General features: G+C 47.6%; 3 non-coding genes across 3 annotated transcripts; 2 read left to right on the top strand and 1 right to left on the bottom strand.

Moving 5' to 3' along the window:
- The first annotated feature begins 9,014 nt into the window (after window positions 1–9,014).
- On the top strand, window positions 9,015–9,086 carry TRNAA-AGC (transfer RNA alanine (anticodon AGC)). The gene has a single exon. It is a non-coding gene; the product is annotated as a tRNA-Ala (tRNA).
- Window positions 9,087–16,293: 7,207 nt separating this feature from the next.
- TRNAT-CGU (transfer RNA threonine (anticodon CGU)) lies at window positions 16,294–16,367 on the top strand. Its single transcript has one exon. It is a non-coding gene; the product is annotated as a tRNA-Thr (tRNA).
- A 3,386-nt stretch (window positions 16,368–19,753) lies between these two features.
- TRNAA-UGC (transfer RNA alanine (anticodon UGC)) lies at window positions 19,754–19,825 on the bottom strand. The gene has a single exon. It is a non-coding gene; the product is annotated as a tRNA-Ala (tRNA).
- Window positions 19,826–21,556: the final 1,731 nt, after the last annotated feature.

Below are 21,556 nucleotides of genomic sequence, written 5' to 3'. Positions count from 1 at the left end.
CCTCCAGTAATCTGTGAGTCTTCTATTAGCATATGGAAATCCCTTTAAGAAACCTCCTCTTGACTTTTTCTCCCCCAACTCCACAGCATATAAAGAGTCACCCCTCAGCTCTTTCTGCCCATGGGTCCTGTCCCCGTGTTTTAATAAAATCACCTCTTTGCACCAAAGATATCTTCAAGAATTCTTTCTTGGCTGTCGGCTGCAGACCCCACCATTACCCCCAAACCCTATCAAATGTCACTGGTCTCCATACTACACTTTTAGTGGCAAGAACTGAACCCCCCCAGGTCTAGTCCTCCAACTGTTCAAGCCATCGTGTCCTGTGTTTGCAGGGACCCTGTTCTGTCAATCGCTCTTTCTTTTTTCTTACATCTCTTCCTCTCCACTGGCATCTTCTCATTATTATCTAAAATGGCTCAAGTTTCTCCCCTAGCTGCATGTTCTCTTATGGTCCCCACTCTTCCTCTTCTCTGGACGCCAGCTCTATTTCTTGAATTGCCAGTCTTTGCACCCTGTCTCTATCCCTCATCTCACTCCCCCTTCTCAGCCCTCAAATATGGCCTTGACCCCTAGAACTCCAGTGAATTGGTTACCAGAGTCACCAATGAGGCCTCTGTCTCTAAATCTAATGGACATATTTTGGACCTAGATGATCTTTCTTCCTATACTACACATCCTTCCTAAGCATTCTTGTGTACTAGATGGCTCTAACGCCCTCAATAAGCTGACACTTCTCAAAATATATCTTTAGTCTAGCACATCTCCACTTAGCTGCCCCATGGGTGCCGTGCCCTGTTTTGCCCACACGTATCTAATCAATCACCCAGGACTCCCAGTGCTACTCTCCATTACCTCTCAAAACCATATGCTACCTCCCTGCTCATGCACTCTAGTATGCATCTCCAGCCATTCTTCAAACTCCTAAACACCCACAGATCAACTTCCCTTCCCTCCTTGCACTGGGCTTTGTTAGCAAGGTCCTTAATCGAGGTTAAAACTAACCATGCCAATGCCTGGGAAGCCAAAATTTTCCAAAGAAAAACACCTAACCATGCTCATGGGAGTCATTTTAAGTTCACAGAAACAAATATTAAATGGGTAGACACTGCTGCCTGGTGATCCCAATATTGTCCCCTAGTCATTTGCTTTCCCTGTCTTAATAATTGCTATTTTTCCTTGTGGCACAACAAGAAATATCTTCCGTTTTTGTCCCAGGTTCCTAGCATAGAGCTTCTAAAACCCTTGTACTCTCCCAAATGATAGGAATGTCTTTTGTTACCCATAAGGAGCCCCTTTTAAGCACACCTGAATTTATGCTAATGTGGTAGGTTAGAAAGGGACCCCTCCATGGCCTTGGATTCGCTGGTCCCAGAGCAACTGAGTGGTTACAGTGTTGCAATGTTCAGCCTCAACCACTGGCCTCTGGGAAGACAAGGTCTGAAGACTAACCACTATAAAAACTATTGAACAAGATTTGATGAATGTCTGTCTTGGTGAAGCATCCACATGCTGTGGGGGGGGGGTGCACCCACTTCCATGGGGACAGATGCTCCCATGCTCAGGACCCTTCCAGACCTTGCCCTATGTGTCTTTTCATCTGGCTGTTCACCTGCATCTTTTATTATATCTTTTATAAGGACTTGGTCAAGTAGATAACCTGACATCAAGTACTAACCTGGTAAGTAGAGTTCTGTGAGCTACTTCAGCAAGTTAATTGAATCTGAGGAGGCAATTGTGTGAACCTCCAGTTTATATCCAGTCAGTCAGAAACACAGGTAACACCCTGGACTTGTGATTGGCATCTGAATTGGGGCCATCTTTTTTTTTTTTAATGTTTATTTATTTATTTTGAGAGGGAGAGTGTGTGTGTGCAAGTGGGGGAGGGGTGGGAAGAGGGACAGGGAGAATCCCAAACTGTCAGCACAGAGCCTGATGAGGGGCTCAATCCCACAAACCTGTGAGATCATGACCTGAGCCGAAACCAAGAGTCAGACGCTCAACCAACTGAGCCACCCAGGGGCCATCTGGTGGGACTGAGCCCTTAACCTATGGAATCTGATAGTGTCTCCAGGTACATAGGGTCAGATCTGAATTGAATTTGTAGGACACCCAGTCAGTGTCCGCTGATAATTGGAGGATTGCTTGGTGCTGTTGGGGGTGGGGAGGGGAACACATCAGACTCACTGTTACCTGACACTGGGTTTATCTAGGGGGGAGGGGGGCATCAGCCAAAAGACACAACCAAGCCAAAGAGTAGGAAAAGGAAGGGTTTTATTTGCAAGAAATAAAGGAGAACACCAGGGATATTTCCCAAAGCAGTGTCTCCTCAAAAACAAAACTGGGAAGTTTTAGCCTAAGAGTGCATCCATATTCATGAAGGGGCTTTCACAATGGGGACTTCCGCATGGAACTGGGGCAGAAGTCATGTTAAGGTGACAGACCAACTTCTTTATTTCCCCCATTTTCCAGCCCCTGACAACCACTTTTCTGCCCTGTTTTTTATGAGTTTGACTTTCGCCCACCCTGAAGTGACACCTTGCCATATTTATCTTCTCTGTCTGGCTTATTTCATGTAACATAATGCCCTGAAGGTCCACCAATGTTGTCACAAATGGTAGAATTTTCCTTCTCGTGGCTGGATAATACTGCACTGAATATATATGCCACATCTTCTTTACCCATTCATTTGTTGGTGGACACTTAGGTTGTTTCCATATATTACTATTGCAATTAATGATGCAGTGAACATGGGTGAATAGATATCTCTACGATATCTATCTTAATTTCTTTTGAATATTAAAAGGTGATTCTAATAACCAAATTCCAGTGTGTGTGTGCAGGGAATTTCCCCACACCAATAAGCAATGCTCTGTGTGTCCGCTGAGTGTCCTAGCGTTCAGCTGTATTCTGACGCTATCTACCTGGAGATAGAATTGGATCCCATAGGTTAAGGGCTCCGTCCCACAGAACTGCCTCTCCTCTCCCCTCCTCTGCTTCAGACACCAGTCACAAGTCCAGGACACCACCTGTACTTCTCATTGACTGACTATAAACCAGAGGTTTCCATGACCCTCCCTCCTTGGGTTTGATTAATTTCCTAGAACAGATCACACTGCTCAGAGAAACAGTTTACTTACTGGATTAAAAGGGTATAACTCAGAACAGCCAGAGGAAGAAGTGCTTAGGGGAAGGGCATGGAGTGTCTCTGCCCTCCAAGTGTGCCACTCCCCCCAGTCTCTACGTGATCACCAACCCAGAAGCTTTGTTCCAAATCCTGTTCTTCAGGGTTTCGGTGCAGAGAAATCTCCGTGCTTAGGCACGACTACGCAGGCATGATCGATAAAATCGTTGCCCATTGGTAGTTGATTCGGCCTTCAGCCCATCTCCCCTTCCTGAAAGTTAGAGAGGTGGGGCTAGAAGTTGCAACCTTTGTTGCCGCCGGGCTGGTTCTCCTGGCACCCAGCCCCCAGTGGCAGAAGCCGTCACTATTAACATAACAAAACACATCTTTGCCGCTGTAATGACCTAGGAAATTCTGTGGGTTTTAGGAGCTGTGTGCCAGCAACAGGATGAAAACCAAATACAAATTTTCTCTTATTATAAAGCACACTATCACAGACATACACACGCGGAAGTAGAGTTGCTGGATCATATAGTAGCTCTGTTTCTAATTTTTGAGGAGCTCTATATTTTTAGTGGTGGCTGCTCAAATTCCCACCAGCAGTGTAGACGGGTCCACTTTTCTCCACATCCTTGCCTACAGCCCTGACTTTTTGCCAATAGCCATTGGAACAGGTGTGAGGTGATATCTCATTGTGGTATTTATTTGCATTTCTCTGATGATGAACACTTTTTCATGTACCTGTTGGCCATTTGTAGGTCTTCTTTGGAAAAGTGTCTATTCAGTTCCTCTGCTCATTTTTAAATTGGATTGTTCGATTTTGCTATTGAGTTGTATGAGTTCTTTATATATTTTGGATAGTAAACCCTTATCGGATAACTAACCAGATATATGATTTGCAAATATTTTTGCTTATTTTATAGGTTATCTTTTCATTTGTTAATGATTCTCTCTGTTGTGCAGAAGCTTTTTAGTTTGATGCCGTCCTGCTTCTGTATTTTTGTTTTTATGTCTCTGCTTTTGCTGTCAAATCCAAAAAATCATTGTTGAGACCAGTGTCCAGGAGCTTACCCTGTGTGTTTTCTACTAGGAGTTTTAATGGTTTAGGTCTTATACTTAAGTGTGTAACCCACTTTGAGTTAATTTTTGTGTATAGAGTACGATGGGGGTCCAGGTTCATTTTGCATGTGTCTGTCCAGTTTTCCCAGCACCGTTGATTGAAGAGACTATCCTTTCCCTATTGTATATTCTTGGGTCCTTTGTCATAATTCATTGGCCATATACACAAGGGCTTATTTCTGAGCTATTTTGTTCCATTGATCTATGTGTCTGTTTTCACGACAGTATCATACTGTTGGTTCCTACAGCCTTGTGGTACGGTTTAAAGCCAGGAAGTGTGAAACTTCCAGCTCTGTTCTTTCTGGGATTGTTTGGCTCTTCCATTTCTTTTGTGATTCCATACAAATTTCAGGATTTTTTTTTTCTTTTACTATAAAAAATGTCATTGGGATTTTGATAGGGATTACATTGAACCTGTAAATTGCTTTGGGTAGTATGGGTACATTTTAACAACATTAATTCTTCTAATCCATGTACATGGATATATATCTTTCCATTTTCTTAATGTCTTCTTCAATTGCTTTCATCAATGTCTTATAGTTTTTAGTATATAGATCTTTTCTTCCTTGGTTATGTTTATTCCTAGGTATTTTATTCTTTTCAATACAGCTATAAATAGGAATGTTTTCTTTCTTTTTTCATGTAAAAAATTTTTTAAAGTTTTTATTTAAATTCCAGTTAGTTAATATACAGTGTAATATTAGTTTCAGGAGTACAATTTAGTGATTCAACACTTCCACACATCACCCAGTGCTCATCACAAGTGCCCTCCTTAATCCCCATCACCTAGTTCACCCTTCCCCCCACCTTCCCTCTGCTGACCACCAGTGTGTTCTCTGTAGCTAAAAGTCTGTTTCTTGGTTTGCCTCTCTCTCTTTTTTCCCTTTGCTCATTTGTTTCTTACATTCCATATATGAGTGAAATCATATGGCATTTGTCTTTCTTTGACTTATTTCACTTAGCATAATACTCTCTAGCTCCATCTATGTTGTTGTAAATGACAAGATTTCATCCTTTTTTATGGCTGAGTAATATTCTATTGTTTATATATACCACATCTTCTTTAAAATGGGATTGTTGGGGCGCCTGGGTGGCTCAGTTGGTTGAGCGTCCAACCTCGGCTCAGGTCATGATCTCATGGTTTGTGAGTTCGAGCCCTGTGGGGCTCTCTGGAGCCCGCGTGGGGTGGGGCTCTGTGCTGACAGCTCAGAGCCCGGAGCCTGCTTCGGATTCTGTCTCCTCTCTCTGCCCCTCCCCACTTGTGCTCTGTCTCTCAAAAATAAATAAATGTAAAAAAAAATTTTTAATGGGATTGTTAATTTCTCTCAGATCATTTGTTATTAGAAACACGACTGATTCTTGTACATTGATTTTATATGCTGCAAGTTTACTGACTTGTTTATTAGTTTTCCTAGATTTTGGTGGTGTCTTTAGGGTTTTCTATACATAGTGTCATGTCACCTGCAAATAGTGAGTGTTTTACTTCTTCTTTTCCAATTTGTATGCCTTTTATTTCTCTTTTATTTTTTTATGTTTATTTATTTATTTAGAGAGAGAGCATGAGCGAGCACAGGTGGGGGAGGGGCAGAGAAAATCCCAGCAGGCTCTGCGCTGTCAGCCCGGAGCCTGGCGTGGGGCTCAGTCTCAGGACTGTGAGATCATGACCCGGGCAGAAATCAAGAGTCAGACATTGAGCTGACTGAGTCACCCAGGGCCCCTGATGCCTTTTATTTCTTCTTCTTGCCTGACTGCAGGAGCTAGGACTTCCAGTACCATGTTGGATAAAAGTCCAGAGTGTGTTTACTCCCTGTACTTACCATCTGTCTTTCCAAACTCGGGGGCAGTAGTTGCTGATTTTTCAGCCTGTTTTGCTTTTTACTGGTTAGTAGGATGGAGTGGTAACTTCCAAAGTCCTTACCTATGGAATCAGAAACTGGAAGTCTGTTGGCTGGGGTTTTTATTTATGTTTTTGCCTCTGTGTTTATTAGTGAAATTGTCCTGTAATTTTTCTTTCTTAAGTTTTCTCCATTGAGTTTTGGTGGCAATATTATATACTTCTCTCCTAGAATAACTTATAAAGCTTTTCTGTTTGCTGGAATATTTTGTATAAGAGAGGTTATCATTTCCTTTCAGATTTCATATCCCGTGCTAATAAAATAATATCAGACTAGAAAATATATTTTATGGAAATGTTGCTCAAACTCTCGATTCAGCTTTTTAAATGGCTGTATGTTGAATCAGATTTTCTGTAACTTCTTGGGTTGGTTTTGATAACTGGTACATTTTTATACATTTTCCATTTCTCTGTTGGAATTGGGAATGAAAGCGAATTTCATGGTTTCTCCCATTTGAAATCTCCTAAGTGGCCACTGAAATATTCTGTTGGTTTATTTGTGCAAGCATCCATCTGTCTATCCATTCACTCATTCACTCTTTAAAAAAAAAATGACTCAGATATTACTTGGGCCAGGTACTGTAGGATTAGGGATAGCAGTGTCTTGGCCAACCCTCAGGAAGGCACACAATGATGCCTACCTCCAGGTTACACAGTAGATAACTAATAGTCACCGCAGGCCTTAAACACATTTTCTCTTTAGTAAATAATAATTGCTCACAAAAAAATAATTTTTATCCTTTCCTTTAAGATAACAGACTATTATCAGGAACCACACTCCCGGAAAATCGAGTTGCAAGGTTAAACGAAGACCCGTGATTGCCCTTTCGTGTTTCTCTTTTTATCCTGAGAAAACTGGTCTTTTTGCGGACTGGCTAGTGTGTGTGTCCACCAGAGGGTCCGGTACCTTCCTTGAAAACCATCACTGGCCCTGGGGAAGAGAAGGGCCATTGAACTCGAGACAACTCAGTTTTGCGCAGACTGTGTGGGCCCACCACCCCCAGTGCGGGAACACACGCTAGGCTCCCCCCCAGCGGGGAGGAAGGGTGTGGAGTGTGGGGCGCGGGCCGGGGGCTCCCCCAGCGGGGAGGAAGGGCGCGGGGCGCGGGCCAGGGGTCTAGCTGCGCGCAGCCGGCCCCTCCGAGCCGCTCACACGTCCGCGCCTCTGCGCGCGGCAGCCTCAGCTCTGCGCTCCTTTCTCCCCGCATCCCCTCCGTCCTTCCAGATTTGCTCTTGGGTCACCGGGTGCGCGCACTCGGGCGCCAAGCCTAGGCTCGCAACCCTTGGGGAGAAAGGGGCCCCGATGGCCGAGAACCACGTCTGTGTAGCAAATAAAGCCCCACGGAAGCCCTCCACGGTATCGCCTCTCTCACCTCCTTCCAGGCCCTTTGTTTCAAAGACGCAGAACTCCCAGTCTCCGAATTTGGGTTGCATTCTTTGGATAAAATGGGGGCCACGAGCCGTGGGCAGCACTCTACATCTCCGCCCTTTGGCTCCCCAAGTCGAGGGGAGAGGAAGCAGATCGTTCTTGTGACAGAGTTCCCTCCACCGGCCCCAGTTTTCCAAGGAAAGGTGGGGGGCTGTTTCTGGATCCCGGGAATAGGGTACAGGGCGATTGCTGGAGCCCGGGGACGGGGTGAAGGGCTATTTCTGGATCCCGGGAACGGGGTGCGGGGCGATTTCTGGATCCTGGGATGGGGTGCAAGGCTGTTTCTGGATCCGGGGAATGGGGTGCAGGGAGGTTCCTGGAGCCCGGGGACGGGGTGCAGGGAGGTTTCTGAAGCCCGGGAATGGGGTGCAAGGCTGTGTCTGGATCCCGAGAACGGGGTGCAGGGAAGTTCCTGGAGCCCGGGGACCGGATGCAGGGCGGTTTCTGGAGCCGGGGACAGGGTGCAGAGCGATTTCTGGATCCCGGGAATGGGGAGCAGGGCGATTTCTAGATCCCGGGATGGGGTGCAGGGCGATCTGGAGCCCAGGACGGGGTGCAGGGAGGTTTCTGGAGCCCGGGGACGAGGTGCAGGACGGTTTCTGGAGCCCGGAACGGGGTGCAGAGCAATTTCTGGATCCCGGGATGCGGTGCAGGGCGTTTTTGGAGCCCGGGGATGGGGTGCAGGGAGGTTTCTGAAGCCTGGGACAGGATGCAGAGCGCTTTCTGAAGCCCAGGAATGGGGTGCAGGGAGGTTCCTGGAGCCTGGGGACGGGGTGCAGGGAGGTTTCTGAAGCCTGAGAAAGGGGTGCAGGGCTGTTTCTGGATCCCGGGAATGGGGTGCGGGGAAGTTCCTGGAGCCCGGGGACGGGGTGCGAGGAGGTTTCTGGAGCCCCGGAATGGGGTGCAGGCCTGGGGACGAGGTGCAGGGCGGTTCTGGAGCCTGGGGATGGGGTGCAGGGCTGTTTTGGATCATGGGATGGGGTGCAGGGCGGTTTCTGGAGCCCGGGGATGGGATGCAGTGAGGTTTCTGAAGCCCGGGACGGGGCGCAGAGCAGTTTCTGAAGCCCGGGAATGAGGTGCAGGGCTGTTTCTGGAGCCCGGGGGCGGGGTGCAGAAGTGGGGGGGAGAATCGGGGACAGTTTGGAGGGTCCCGTTGGCAAAGCGGTTTTTCTTTCCCTGAAGCACCTGTCCTTGGCCCACGTGCCTCCAGAGGGAAGAGCGAGGCACTGACGGGGGGAAGCTGTGGGAGCGTGTTTCTTACAGGTTCCCCATACGCGTGTCCCCGCGGTTACTGCGGGGACGGCTTGCAGGTCAGGGTTCCTGGGCAGTGGGTTTCCGTAGACAGAGATGGAAACCCGAGTTCCCCGAACCACACACGCATGTAGAGTGTGAAGGGGGTAAATTTGTATCGTTCCGTGAAGACAGTTTGGAAAAGCTGGCTCTTTCGCGGTGGGGATGTAGCTCAGTGGTAGAGCGCATGCTTAGCATGCATGAGGTCCCGGGTTCGATCCCCAGCATCTCCAGCCTTTTGTCCCCTCGTAGGGGACACGGCTTCCTTCTTGCTTCCGGCCCGGGTCCATCCCCGCAGAAGCCGATTAATCTTACCCCCCTCCCATCCCCCGCGGCAGCGGTGTGCGGGGCTGTCCACGGAACCCCTCCACCGTCTCCACTGCGTGCCTGGCCGCGCTTGCCCACGAAGCGAATCAGGAGCGGCTCCCCCCTCCCTCCCCCGCCCATGCAGGAAGAAAGCCTTGGTGACTTGGTGACGTTTGTCCGTGAAAAGTCTGCACCAGAAGGTTTGCGGATGAATCCGTTATCTTCGCTGAGTTTCCAGGCCGTGGCCGCCAGAGGCTCCCCGGGGTGGGGGTGGGGTGCGGACGCGCGACAGGGAGGAGGGTCCCTCCCCCAGGTGGGGCGGTGCGGACGCGCGACAGGGAGAGGGGTTCCCTCCCCGGGGTGGGGGTGCGGACGCGCGTGGGAGGCCCTCCCCCCTCCTCCCCAGCCCCGCCTCTCGCCCCCGGGTGCGACCCCGGGAGGGCTGGGTCCGGGTGTGCTCTGCGCGGACCGGGTGTGCAGGTTGCAGACTCAACCCGGAGAATCTATGCCCGTAGACGCGGCGCCTGCGGGTGAGGACCGTCCACCGCCGGGTCTGCCGGGTCTCCGAACGCGGCGTCCTGTCCCTCGTGCCTCAGCCTCCACCTCTCCACCTGGGACCCTCTGTCACCTCTGCCAGCAGGGGGTTTAGGGAACGGTTTTCTGTGGCTTCGCTCCCCCCCACCCCCAGGCAGGCCTCCCTAGAGTCCCAGGGACCGCAGACACGACCCTGAACGTCCCAGATTGCTAGCAGTGCAGGAGCCCGGCCTAAACTGTGACCGTGGCCAGCATCCTTTATGTCAGACCTTAATGTCCCCGTCTGTCACCATGGCTGGCCCCCTGAGTCCAATGGTGTCTACTGAAATTCTCTCCAAATGCCCTCAAAGGTGGGATGAGGGATAAGGCAGGTCGTCTGCAGGTTTTTTCCTTTCTCAGTTAGGCTAAACTAATCGAGAGACGCCACTGGCCACTCAGATGGTCGCAGATATCTGAGCAGTCCCCAGGCTGGCCACATCAGGGGCAGCTGGAGGCCACCAATCGGATGGAACTTAAATTCTTCACGTTCATTTCCATTAAGTAGAGAGAAGAGGGCTCTCTCTCCCTCTCCCCCACCCTCCTTCCCTCTCTCTCCCCCTCCCTTTGTCTCCCTCTTCCACACATCTCTGTCACTTTCTCCCTCTCCCCTCCTCTCTCTCTCCTCTCTCCCTCTCTTTCTTCTCTTTTTTTCTCCTTCCTTCCCTCTTCCCCCCTCCACCTCTCTCTCGGTCTCTCCCCTCTCCCCCTCTCTCCCCCTGAGGTCCCTAGCTTGCAAAGCTGGTCATTGGGAAGAAAGGAGATCATCTAATAATTGAGGGCCATCTGGAACAGAAGGCATATACCCTAAACTCTCCTCCCCCAGATTTAAATTTGGAGGTATCTCTCAGTGATCTAAGAGACTCTGATATAGACTTACAAGTTTCCTGAAATAAAATGACTCCTGGAATGCGGGGGTTGATATTGGTAACTTGGGGCTATGTCTTCATAAAGGAGGGCTTGTTTTAATGTGTCATGTGATTCTGGCTCCCTGATAGGAAGATAATAATGTCTTTAACAATATTTCAAGAGATGACTGTTTTAATCACATAAAGCCAGATCTCATTTTTTTTTTTGTAGTTTTTTTTTTCTTTTGGCCCAAAGAATATTAAGAGGAGCAAAGATAGAAAGCAATGCAGCTATTTTCTAAGAACACAGAAAGGAGCAGAGCTGACATCTGGGGAAAATGCGATTTGCTGATCTTTATTCCTTAGCATTGAAAAGGCTAAGAACTCCTTTTATTTAGGAACAATGAAATTTCTCTGAGCCCACACTGAGTTTGACTCCATTTAGCAGTTTCTACAGTCTTGTGGCCAGAGAAAATTAGAGGTGAACCTAGGTCGTTTCATGAAAAAGAAATACACCTTATTCTTTTCATTTCAAGGAGAATGAGACATAGCCGACCTGCATGGGAGTACTGGGCGATCCTCGCACAGTTTAATCTTAAATTGTGACCATGGGCCTCTTGGTAATTGAAAGTAAGATATGTCCAGGTATGTAGATAGCACAGAAGGCTAATCTCTTTTCTTTCCTGCCTGTATTGGGTCTTCAGGTACGAAGAGAGGACAAACCAGATGAGGAGACAAGCCAACTGCACTTCTCATGCAGACATTTACATAGAACCAGACTGCATGCCGGGCACCAGGATGTCAGCAGAATGCAGCAAATCTGGGAGAGTTTAAACACTCAGCCTGGGGTCAGGTTTAAGAGCTAGGAGTTCCTTGAGCCCGAAGGTCTTGCTGGTCTCCTGGGAGCTGTACAGGTGTTTTCTCTTAGCAATTGAACATCTTCTTACTTGGTGAGCTAGTCCGTGTTCTCCAGAGAAATATGCCAGTGCTGTGTGTGTGTGTGTGTGTGTGTGTGTGTGTGTGTGTGTAGAGACAGAGAGACAGAGACAGAGAGAGGGAGAGACTTATTTTAAGGAACTGGCTCACTCAGCTGTGGGAGCCGGCAAGTCTGAAATCTGCAGGGCAGGCTGAAAAGTCTGGCAAGGGTTGACGGGGCAGTCTTGAGTGCAGAGGCAGTCCAGAAGCCGAATGTGTCCTCCTTGGGGGAACTACTCTTAAGGCCTTCAGGTGTTTGGATGAAGCCTACCCACCTTAGGGAGGGTAATCTGCTTCACTCAAGGTCTACTAATATAAATGTTAATCGCGTCTAAAAAAAACATGTTCACAGCCACAACGAGACTGGGTTCTGACCGGACAGCCGGGCACCACAGCCTAGCCGAGTTGACACATAAAATTAAACTGTCACACTTTGTTCTTAGGTCCTGGCATTCTCTTGTGTAAATTTTATCTAACAAAAGTCTGCCAATGCTCCAGGGAAGCAACGATCCCTACCTTTGTGAAGAAATAGGAATCACTTTGAGGAAGAATGGCGTGTGTTCTAGGAAAGCCACAGTATGGTGGCCCACGGATACATTGTTTTGTATCTAAATGGAGCCACTTAGGGACAAAGACCATTTCTCTACCCTTCGCTACTTTCCTCGGGCATTGGATTCATAGACTTGGAAGTCTAGAAATGGTAGCAACACTTGATTATGGAAGAGGCTCTACTACGTGTAAAGCAACCAGGCTCATGCTCGGAGTTTGCAGGTGCGCTGGCCTCCAGCTCTACTTCCATATTCTTCTTCTAATGTGATCATGTGAAAGTTTATGCAAAACATTCTGTTATTAAAATTAATTATGAGATATTTAAGATATTAATACAGAGAATGTTACAATAGACCTCATAAACTCATTATCCAAATCTTTCTTTTTCTAGGAAAATGATGGACCCCTACCTTTTCGTTTCCCTTCCTCTCTCCATGTGGACCCTTGCAGTCTACACCTTACACTAGAAGCCTGTTGTACTGACCCCCTAACAGCCCACTCTGCCCTCTGCACTGCCTGCACCTCTCCTGTCTTCTTCAAAGTGCCTTTTCCTGCACCCCCACGTATCCTGGTGCGGATTGCCCGCCACCTCCGTCCCAGATCTCACTCACCCATGCTCCCCACATTCCCCGCTCTTTCGCCTCCCCCCTCAACCCCCCTTGGAGGCTCTGGCCCCTGTGTGCTCCTCACTCAGTCTTTGCTTTTGCTCCCCCTGTAATGGCCCCTTACCTGGTTACCCCCATTTGATCCTTCTCCCCCAAGCCTCCATGGTATCCCTGTTCTTAACTTTTCCTTCCCAGGCTGAAGCTGTCCCCTTCCCAACACATCAGGGGTTCCAATTCTGAGTGCCCCATATTTCTTTCCACGTCTCCCCACCTCTGGTTGTTTTCTGGAACTTTGGACCTGATCACTGATCAGACATATATTTCTGTTTGTGCTTGCCTGACTGCCTTCCTTTCTTTCTCCCTCCCTCCCTCCCTCCTTCTTTCCTCCCCTCCCTCCCTTCCTCCCACCCTTTCCCTCCTTCCTCCTCCCTCCTTCCTTCTTTCCTTTCATTTTCCTTCCTTTCTCCTTTCCTCTATCCCTCCCTCCTCCCTCCCTTCCCTTCCTCCCTCCCTCCCTTCATTCCCTCTCATTCCTCCCTCCTCTTCCCTCCCTCTTCCCTTCCTTCCCTCCCTTTTTCCTTCCTTCTTTCCTTCCTTCCTTCCCCGCCTACTTCCCTCCTTCCCTTCCTTCCTTCCCTTCCTTCCTTTATTCCTTCCCTCCCTTCCTCTTCCTTGCTTCTTTCCTTCCTTTCTCCTTCCTTTTTTACTTTCCTTTTCTTTTTGCTTTTGAACTTGAATTTTTGTCCAGCTTTTTAGTTAGGACATAGGAACCTCTTGCACTTTCCTCCCATTCCCCCTTATTCAGTAGTTCCCTTTTAAAATAAATGTATTTCAGTTAAGGTTGGGGCAAAACACAGGAAAAAACTTAGTTCTTCCTCAGAGGAGGATGCCTAGGACAGCTATAACCAAATAACACAAACTATGTGGCTGAAACAATAGAAGTCTATTACCTGGCAGTTCTAGAGGCTACACATCCAAGATCAAGGTGCAGGCGGGGTCGTTTCTCCTGCTCTATGCTCCCCCCACCCCCAGCTTTTAGTGGTTTGCTGGAATCTTCTTTGTCTTGTGGATGCATCACCCAGATGCTGGTGTTCATGTTCACACGTGTGCATGTCTGCCTCCAAATCTCCCCTTGTACAAGGACAGGGGTATATATGGACCCATAGTACATATATAATATATCAGAGAGCCCCACCCTACTCCAGGGTGACTTTATCTTCACTAGTTATATCCCATTCTGCAGGCCTGGGGGTTAGAATGTCAACATATGGATGTTTAGGGGGACGTAGTTCCACTGATAACACCTGTTAGCTAGTGGTACATCAACTCACCCTATTCTCAACAGAGAAAGCATTCAGAGGGTCATGAGAAATCACTGCAATCACGAAAAATCTCCAGGCTCCAGTATCTGTGCTCCCTTATGTAGCTATTTTGCGTCTAATGTTAGTCAAGCAATTTTACATCAAATGGGCCCACAGTCTCATGGTGTTTGCTCTTTCAGTTCACTCACAGTCCTTTCCCTGTGCAAGTCTACTTCTGGAAGACCCTCGCTGGAATAGGTTCCCCAGCTTCTGCCTCTTTTTGCTTTCATGATAATTTTATTTAAAGTGCCTTCCAGACCTTCCCACCACTGGACCTTGGTCAGGTTTATTTCATTGCACCTCAGCACAGATTCCTATTTTGGTTAAATGCCTGGGATTAACTTGAAAGTATTACAGATGTTTTCAAGTGCTACCTGTATCATTTATACACACACATAATTTTTTTTCTAGAAGAAAAATCTAATAAATTAAAGAGCAATGACCAAGAAAATGTACTGAGCCATGTACATAGGGAGTACTATGTACTTAACTATGTTGCGGGCCCTGTTAGGCGTTCATCTGTTATCTTGTATTTCTTTTATTGTAACACTTACAATGTTCAGTAACATTTCTCCTTTCCTTTCCTCCCATCTGTGGCCATCTTGTACCTAGTTGTAACCACAGAAGTCATTTCAGCACCGGACACATGCTAGGTTCTCAGTAGTACCACTCTTGTTGGCCATACTTCACTGAAAATGTTGACATTCCAATTGAACTTTTTTAAAATTATTTTTTTATTTTAGAAAGGGGGGCACAAACAGGGGAGGGGCAGAGGGAGAGAGAGAGAGAGAAAGAGAGAGGATCCTAAGCAGGTTCCACGCTCAGCACAGAGCTCATGTCGGGGGGGGGGGGGGGCGGAGGGGGCTCAAACCCACGACCCTGGATCATGACCTGAGCCTAAATCAAGACTCTGATGCCCAACGACTGAGCCACCCAGCTGCCCCCCAATTGCACTTTTGTGACTGAAATTTAGTCAGTCCTTATCATAAACAATGCAGCTAATTAGAATTCAGAAATGCCGGGGTCCCTGGCCCAATTATGACTTGGGGTGCTGGTTTCCACACTCAGTAAACCCACAGTATCTGGAGTACACAGTAAACACCGTCCTAGCCACAGAAGTTTGCGAACAGACTAAGTTGAAAAGTGATCATCTGGTTCGCAGACATGTGTTTACACTCTCTACCAAAACACTGTGAGTGGAATAGAAAATGGCAAGGCCAGCACATTTGATTCAAGAAAGGAATTTAAAACGACTTTGCGATTCGAGGGCCTCCTCATGCAGAATTCCTTCTAGCCTTGCTTGGATGGATACAGAATTCAGGAGTCCTCGGTCTTGCATTTTAACCGGGCAGCGGGAGCTGGGCGGACGTGCAGCGTCGCCTTCTAAACCGGCGACTTCACTCCCCTCCCTGGTAGCACTTTCTTCTCATTAAAGGCAGAAAACCTGGGTGCAGTCCTTGACGGTTTAAGGACGAATGCTTGGTTGTGTGATGTTTATTTACACAGTCAGCTGATGCTTGTTTAGCCGCCACGAGCTGAGAGTCCACGAGGAAAGTACAGAAGGGCAGCCTCTGGAAACACCAAAGCGAAGAGGAATTTCCTCCGCCGCCGCCGCAAACTTCGCTTCCCCCTGTGCACCTGCCGCGGCCGGCGGGGCGCTGGTGGGCTCGAGCCCGCGAGGGCGGGGCTGCGGGGCTGCGGCACCGGGCGGCGCGGGACGGGGCGGCGACCCCGGAGCAGCCGCCTTGCTCCCTCTGCTACTTGCTCGGGCAGAGCCGTCCGGAACCTTTAGGCGCCCGGCTGGTTTCGGTTCGCCTCGGTTGTCCGAGCGCAGCGCGCGGTCCTCTGCGCGCCGGGATGGAAGCCGCACCCACCTGCTTCGAGGGAGGAGCCGGCCCCTCACCCGGCCTCTCACCGGAAGGTTCCCGAAGACCGCGATCGGTGTGACGTCACGCGGACGAGCCCCTTCCCGCGCACAACACTCAGCTCGGCTCCCGGCTTTCCCGCCGCGAGGCTGGTCCAGGCTTTTTCCCCGGCACGGGGAGGGTGCGCGCATGCGTGCTGTCGTGCCGGTTCCAGTCCGAGCTCCCGGGTGTCCCGCGCGAGCCCCCGCCCATGCGAGCGCGACCTCCTCCGCTAGGGCGAGCGCAGGAACCTGGCGGAAGTGGCTTTCTCCCTAATGCACCGCGATTTGATCACCAAAGTCCCTCCGCCCGCCGCGCAGCTGGCTCTGTGGCTTAGTTGGCTAAAGCGCCTGTCTCGTAAACAGGAGATCCTGGGTTCGACTCCCAGCGGGGCCTGCAAAGCTTTTTTGTCTTGGCCATTTACTCCAATTTTTTAGTCTGAAATCATCTCTAATCTCAATCTCAAATCTACTGTTTGGAGCTCTAATCTGGTTTACAGTCTTGCGTGCGGGAGCCTTTCCAATAGTTCCTGATTTCTCAGGAAGGGATTAGTGACTTGTTGCTGAATAGTGCGCTTGTTGGGGGAAGGAGGGTCCAACTCTGACATGTTGCGGATGTCAGTCCTCCTCCCCCCATGATGCCCTTTTTAGCAAAAATCTTTGATTATGTACTGAACTCGTTTGTCGTTCTCTTTCATCTTTAACCTGTGGGCTTTCTTTTTCTGACATGGCCATTTTCGAAGAGTACAGAGCAATTATGTTGTAACATACTGCATAATTTGGGTTAGTCTGCGGCCTCTTCACAATTAATTTAGGCTCTGTATTTTGGGCAGGAATACAACTGATGTATCTTTTTCAGTGCATCACATCAATGGACATAGAATGTCAACTGTCCCATATTGTCCCGTTCTTGCTGATGTTAATGTTGGTCACTTGCTTATGATGATGTCTTCCAGATTTCTCCGTAACTACTTTTTATTTTTTTTTGCAATTAATAAGTATCTTTTGAGGACATGCTTTGAGACTATGTAAAGGTACTGTTCTCATTCAACTTTTACCTATTTAATTTATCACTCGATGATTCTTGCCTAAATCAATTATTAATGTAATGATTTCCAAATGGTGATTTTCTAAACCCGTCATTCTTTCTATATTTATAATTTGACTTCTTAGTATAAGAAGAAGACGATTTCTTTCTTCTTCATTGACTTATTTATTTGTACGGATTCACAGGTTGTTATTGTATCCAATAGGTTATATATAGCCCATTACTATCAGTATTTATTTTGATATTTCTTAACCTGAAGCACAATTCAGAGTTGAGTGTAGTAAACAGGAAGCACTCTAAATGTCTTATGCAGGAAGGATTTAAAAACAGGAAACTGGATTAGTATAAAGTCAGCAGAAGTGATTGAGAGACAGACTTCAGACTGGACCTTCAAGTAAGAGTCCAAGAAATATCCACAAGACTGTGTTTGTGCTTTCCCCTGATTACAAGGATACACATATCTATAGAACTGCTTTACAAGGGAAGCTAGTGATAACATTGCTGAGCTCGTGGACATGCCACCATGTCTGCGAACCATGGGGTTAAGCTTAGGAGACCGCCTTCCCAAACTCCTTTGGGAAGGAGAACCCTTCCCAAACTCAGGAGCTGTGACTGCACATTGGAACGTGGACGATGGCATTGACTCTGTCACCGCTCTCTCTCCTGTTCTACAGAGGCTGGGCTTGTAACATTGCTACAGAGAAAGCATGTGTCCACAGTCTGGCTTGCCAGCAGAAAGTGGCCAAAATGAGCAGGATAATATCCTGTTTTGTAAACCTCAGAGAAGTGTGCCTAATAGTTGTTTTAATATCATTTGTATCAAGATCCCTAGGTGCAAGGGGGGTATGGGACATATCCTTTGTAGCTTTCCAAGCCCTCCAGTAAAGACTGTCCACCAGAAGAAAGTACGAATGCATGCTGAATGCCAATACGTATCCAACAAATGTACACTCTCCTTTTATCCCTGGGGTGTGAAGACAGTAACAATAGCACTGCCTCCTGGGTGCATTTAGAATTGTGTCAGCTTTCTAGGGCTGCCGTCACAAAGCCCCACAGACACGATGGCTTAAATAACGGGAATTTTTTTTCTCACAGTTCTTGAGGAAAGTAGTCTGCAATCGGGTGTTGGTTGGGTCGTTCTCCAAAGCCTTTCCCCTTGGCTTGTGGATGGCAACCACAAGTGTCTTTATATTAAATATGACCAGGCAAGTGAATCAATATTTTTATTTATGTAGGGTTTTTTTTTTTTTTGGTGTCTTAAATAGGCTTTCCCTATAGAAAGTTCAAGAACATTAATTTTTACTTTATTTAAAGACCAGTCTCTGTTTCTTAGCCTTGCCATATCAATTTTTTCGCTTCTGTATTAGAAAATGTTAAATAAATTACAATTGCTGAATCTTCACACATAAAAGATGAACTTAATCCTTGCTCAGGCAATGGGGGAAATGCAAACAGAAGTACAGACTTCGGCCAAATGAAGCAAGAGGCATCGTCATTATAGGATTTGGTGGGGGGGGCGAGTTTAAGTTTTAAATATAATAATACAATATAGTATAATATAATCGAAACAGTGTTTTATAGAATCAAAGCAAAGCAGGACTGTATATAAAGTGGCAGCATCAGGCAGGCCTGAGAATTGGACTCACATCCTGTTTTCTTAAAACTACAGAGTTAGAGGGGCATCTGGGTGGCTCAGTCTGCTGAGCGACCGACTCTTGAGTTCAGCTCAGGCCATGATCCCAGGGTTGTGGGATGAGGCCCCATGCTGAGTGTGGAGCCTGCTTAGGACTCTCTCTCTCTCCTTCTGCTTCTCTGCCCCCACTGGCATGTGCTTGCTCTCTCTCTAAAAAAGTAATAAAGAAAACTATACAGCTATCATAAATTTTAGAAGATGTTCCTGAAAATCCTTACTGAAACTCTGGAAAGCGGTTGGAAATAGAGTCTAAGTTTCTATGTCAAAGTCATAGCAAAATTTTTGTCAAAGCCAAAGTCATTTAAGCCACATCAGTTAGATAATAAGGATACTCTATTGTTACTGACATGATTTCCAAGAACAAATTTTCTTAGCCTATGTTTTTAGAGGACACTGTTGGCCTATGTCCCTGATGATAATTGGTAATAGCAGTTTTTTCTGGTTTACAAAAAGAACCAAGGAGAAGCTAATAAAACCCTTTGCTCTCTGCATGGATTTCTAACCAAGTCTCTCTTTCCTCTTGTACCTGAAGACTGTTCTTGACCTACAATTTCTCCTTGTTACATTCTCAGCTTCCAGCAACCAACTCATTAGAAATTAGTCATGTGTTTACCCCATTTATACCAGTGGTGGACTTCCTAGTCAGCGGCTGGCTTTAGATGTGATCTCCTCTAAAACAGAAAGAATGAGACGTAAAGGATTTCTTTGGTTATGAACGGTAGAGGCACTTATGACAAAGTTCAAAAAGTTGCTGACAAAGCAAAGTTGCAGAAGTGGAAATAACCAGTCCATCGTCTCAGCTTAATCTCTCCTTACCCTCGCCTCTGCTCCTTGTTCAAGGGGAACAGAACATCAGTCTGTGCCCTTGGCAGAGCAAGTCGAGTATTTTCTTCAGCAGCATATTTGGCTTTCCAGCCAGAGTGAAACCTGACTTAGTTGCTTCCAGTGTAAATTGCTCAAAAGTGTCAAAAGGGCTAAAAGCCACAGACATCTGGTTCAAGATGTAGCATTTTAAAAAGGCGTGCCACAAGCGGCAAGAGACTGGAGATGCTGGGGATCGAACCCAGGACCTCATACATGCAAAGCATGCGCTCTACCACTGAGCTACATCCCCAGAACTGCGGAGTTTATGGGGCACAAAAATACCTTTCTTTATGAATATACATCAAGTTTTCTGTAAAATGTATGTCGCTATACTTTGTTGTGCAAGAATTATATGAATTTTACAGGTCTTGAATGTCAGAAAGAAAATGTTTGTAAATCAATATCACTAAAGGCTTTAGATTCACCTTAATCTGCCCAGGCCCAGCTCAAAACAAGCAGGTAGAAATTCGGGTTTTATCCTAACAATGACCAAGAATATGTCATTCAGATCATGAGGCTTTTGGAAAGGCTGGCATGAGAAAAACTAGACCCACAGACAGCTACAGCAACCCCCTGGGGAATGTCGTGATGGACGGACAAAGTCCTGGGTACAGGACAGAGACAGAGTCATCTTGCAGGGTCCACTCAATCTCAGGTTCTAGGCTTGGAATTGTCCACAGTGTGTGTAAATCTCGGCCCAAGAAGGAAGAGCCCACTTCGTAGACTGGGTGAGTAAACCTGTATCCTGTGGAATAAAAAGTGTAAGAAAGACCCTGAAGATTCAAACATAAATCCAGGTTTTCATACTGTAGAAAGGGTTTTAGGGTGAGGCAACGGCTCTCAAAGCATGGTCTTTGTATCCGCAGCAGCAGCATCACCTGAGATCTTGCTAAAAGTGCAAATTCTCAGGCCCCATCTCGGTGAGTCCAGAACTTGAGGCATGGGGGCCCAGCAACCCTTGTCCTGACAGGACCCGGAGGTGATGCTGATACATGCAAAAACTCAGGAACAGAGTTTTTGTACAGAGTTTTTGAACAGTCTGCTGTGCAGAATGCTACCTCACTACATCATTTTCCAACAACACTGCAGGACTAAGGTGCGTCCAACATTTACAGATTAAACAATTTAACATAAGGCCTGAGTTTTTATAAATATTTGTGTGTAAGGGAAATCTAAGTTTTGAATTTATGTTTTTAATACACTGTGAAAATAGTGTGAATATTTACAAATGTTAATTTTTAAAGCTTAATGAATTGTGCACTGACGTACAAACCATATCAGACCTTTCTCTCGATGTTGGAAAGCCCTTGAACATCAGATCATCTGTCCACTGGCCATTCGAAGAGAAGAGGAAGATAAAGACGAGCGAAGGCAGATTAAGAACGGCAAAAGGCCGAAAGAAAGCGCGTCTACAGGTGTAGAGGTCCCGTGCGTGGACAGACCAGGGATGAACCGAGGACCTCAGGCCTGCATCGAACGTCACGTGGGAGGGAGCGAGGGCAGGAGGGCAGACCGCCCTGTCCAGGACTGGACTCAAGCATCGAATCGCGGTGCCGGCCCGCACCCAGGGCAATTATGACCAAAATGATAAACTCCTGTTCCGGGGCAACAGTTGCACCCCATGATCCCACCACGGACGGGATTCAGGGGCATAGAGGTTAGCACCTCCCCCGCCGGTCAGCGCAGTCCGCGGGCTGAGCCTCCAAAACCCCCGAGGCCGAATCGCTAAGAATCTGGCCACGTTGACCGTCCGGGGACCACGCAGGAGTCGTGGCACACGAGTCTCGTTCCCTCCTCACTAGACCGGCCGCCAGCCCCCTCGCTACGGCCCCTGGCCCTGCCCCAGGCTGGGGGAGAGGGGCCCGCGGCTCCACCCGCCACCTGCGCACCTGCGCCCGGCCGCTCGCGCGCGCCGCCCTCCCGCACCAGGCGGCAGGTGTCTCAGGCTCCTTCTCCCGCACCGAACCTTCATTCTGGCTAA

The sequence above is a fragment of the Acinonyx jubatus genome, chromosome B2 (assembly GCF_027475565.1).
Source record: "Acinonyx jubatus isolate Ajub_Pintada_27869175 chromosome B2, VMU_Ajub_asm_v1.0, whole genome shotgun sequence".
Lineage (NCBI taxonomy): Eukaryota > Metazoa > Chordata > Mammalia > Carnivora > Felidae > Acinonyx > Acinonyx jubatus.
This window is presented reverse-complemented; position numbering and strand designations above follow the sequence as displayed.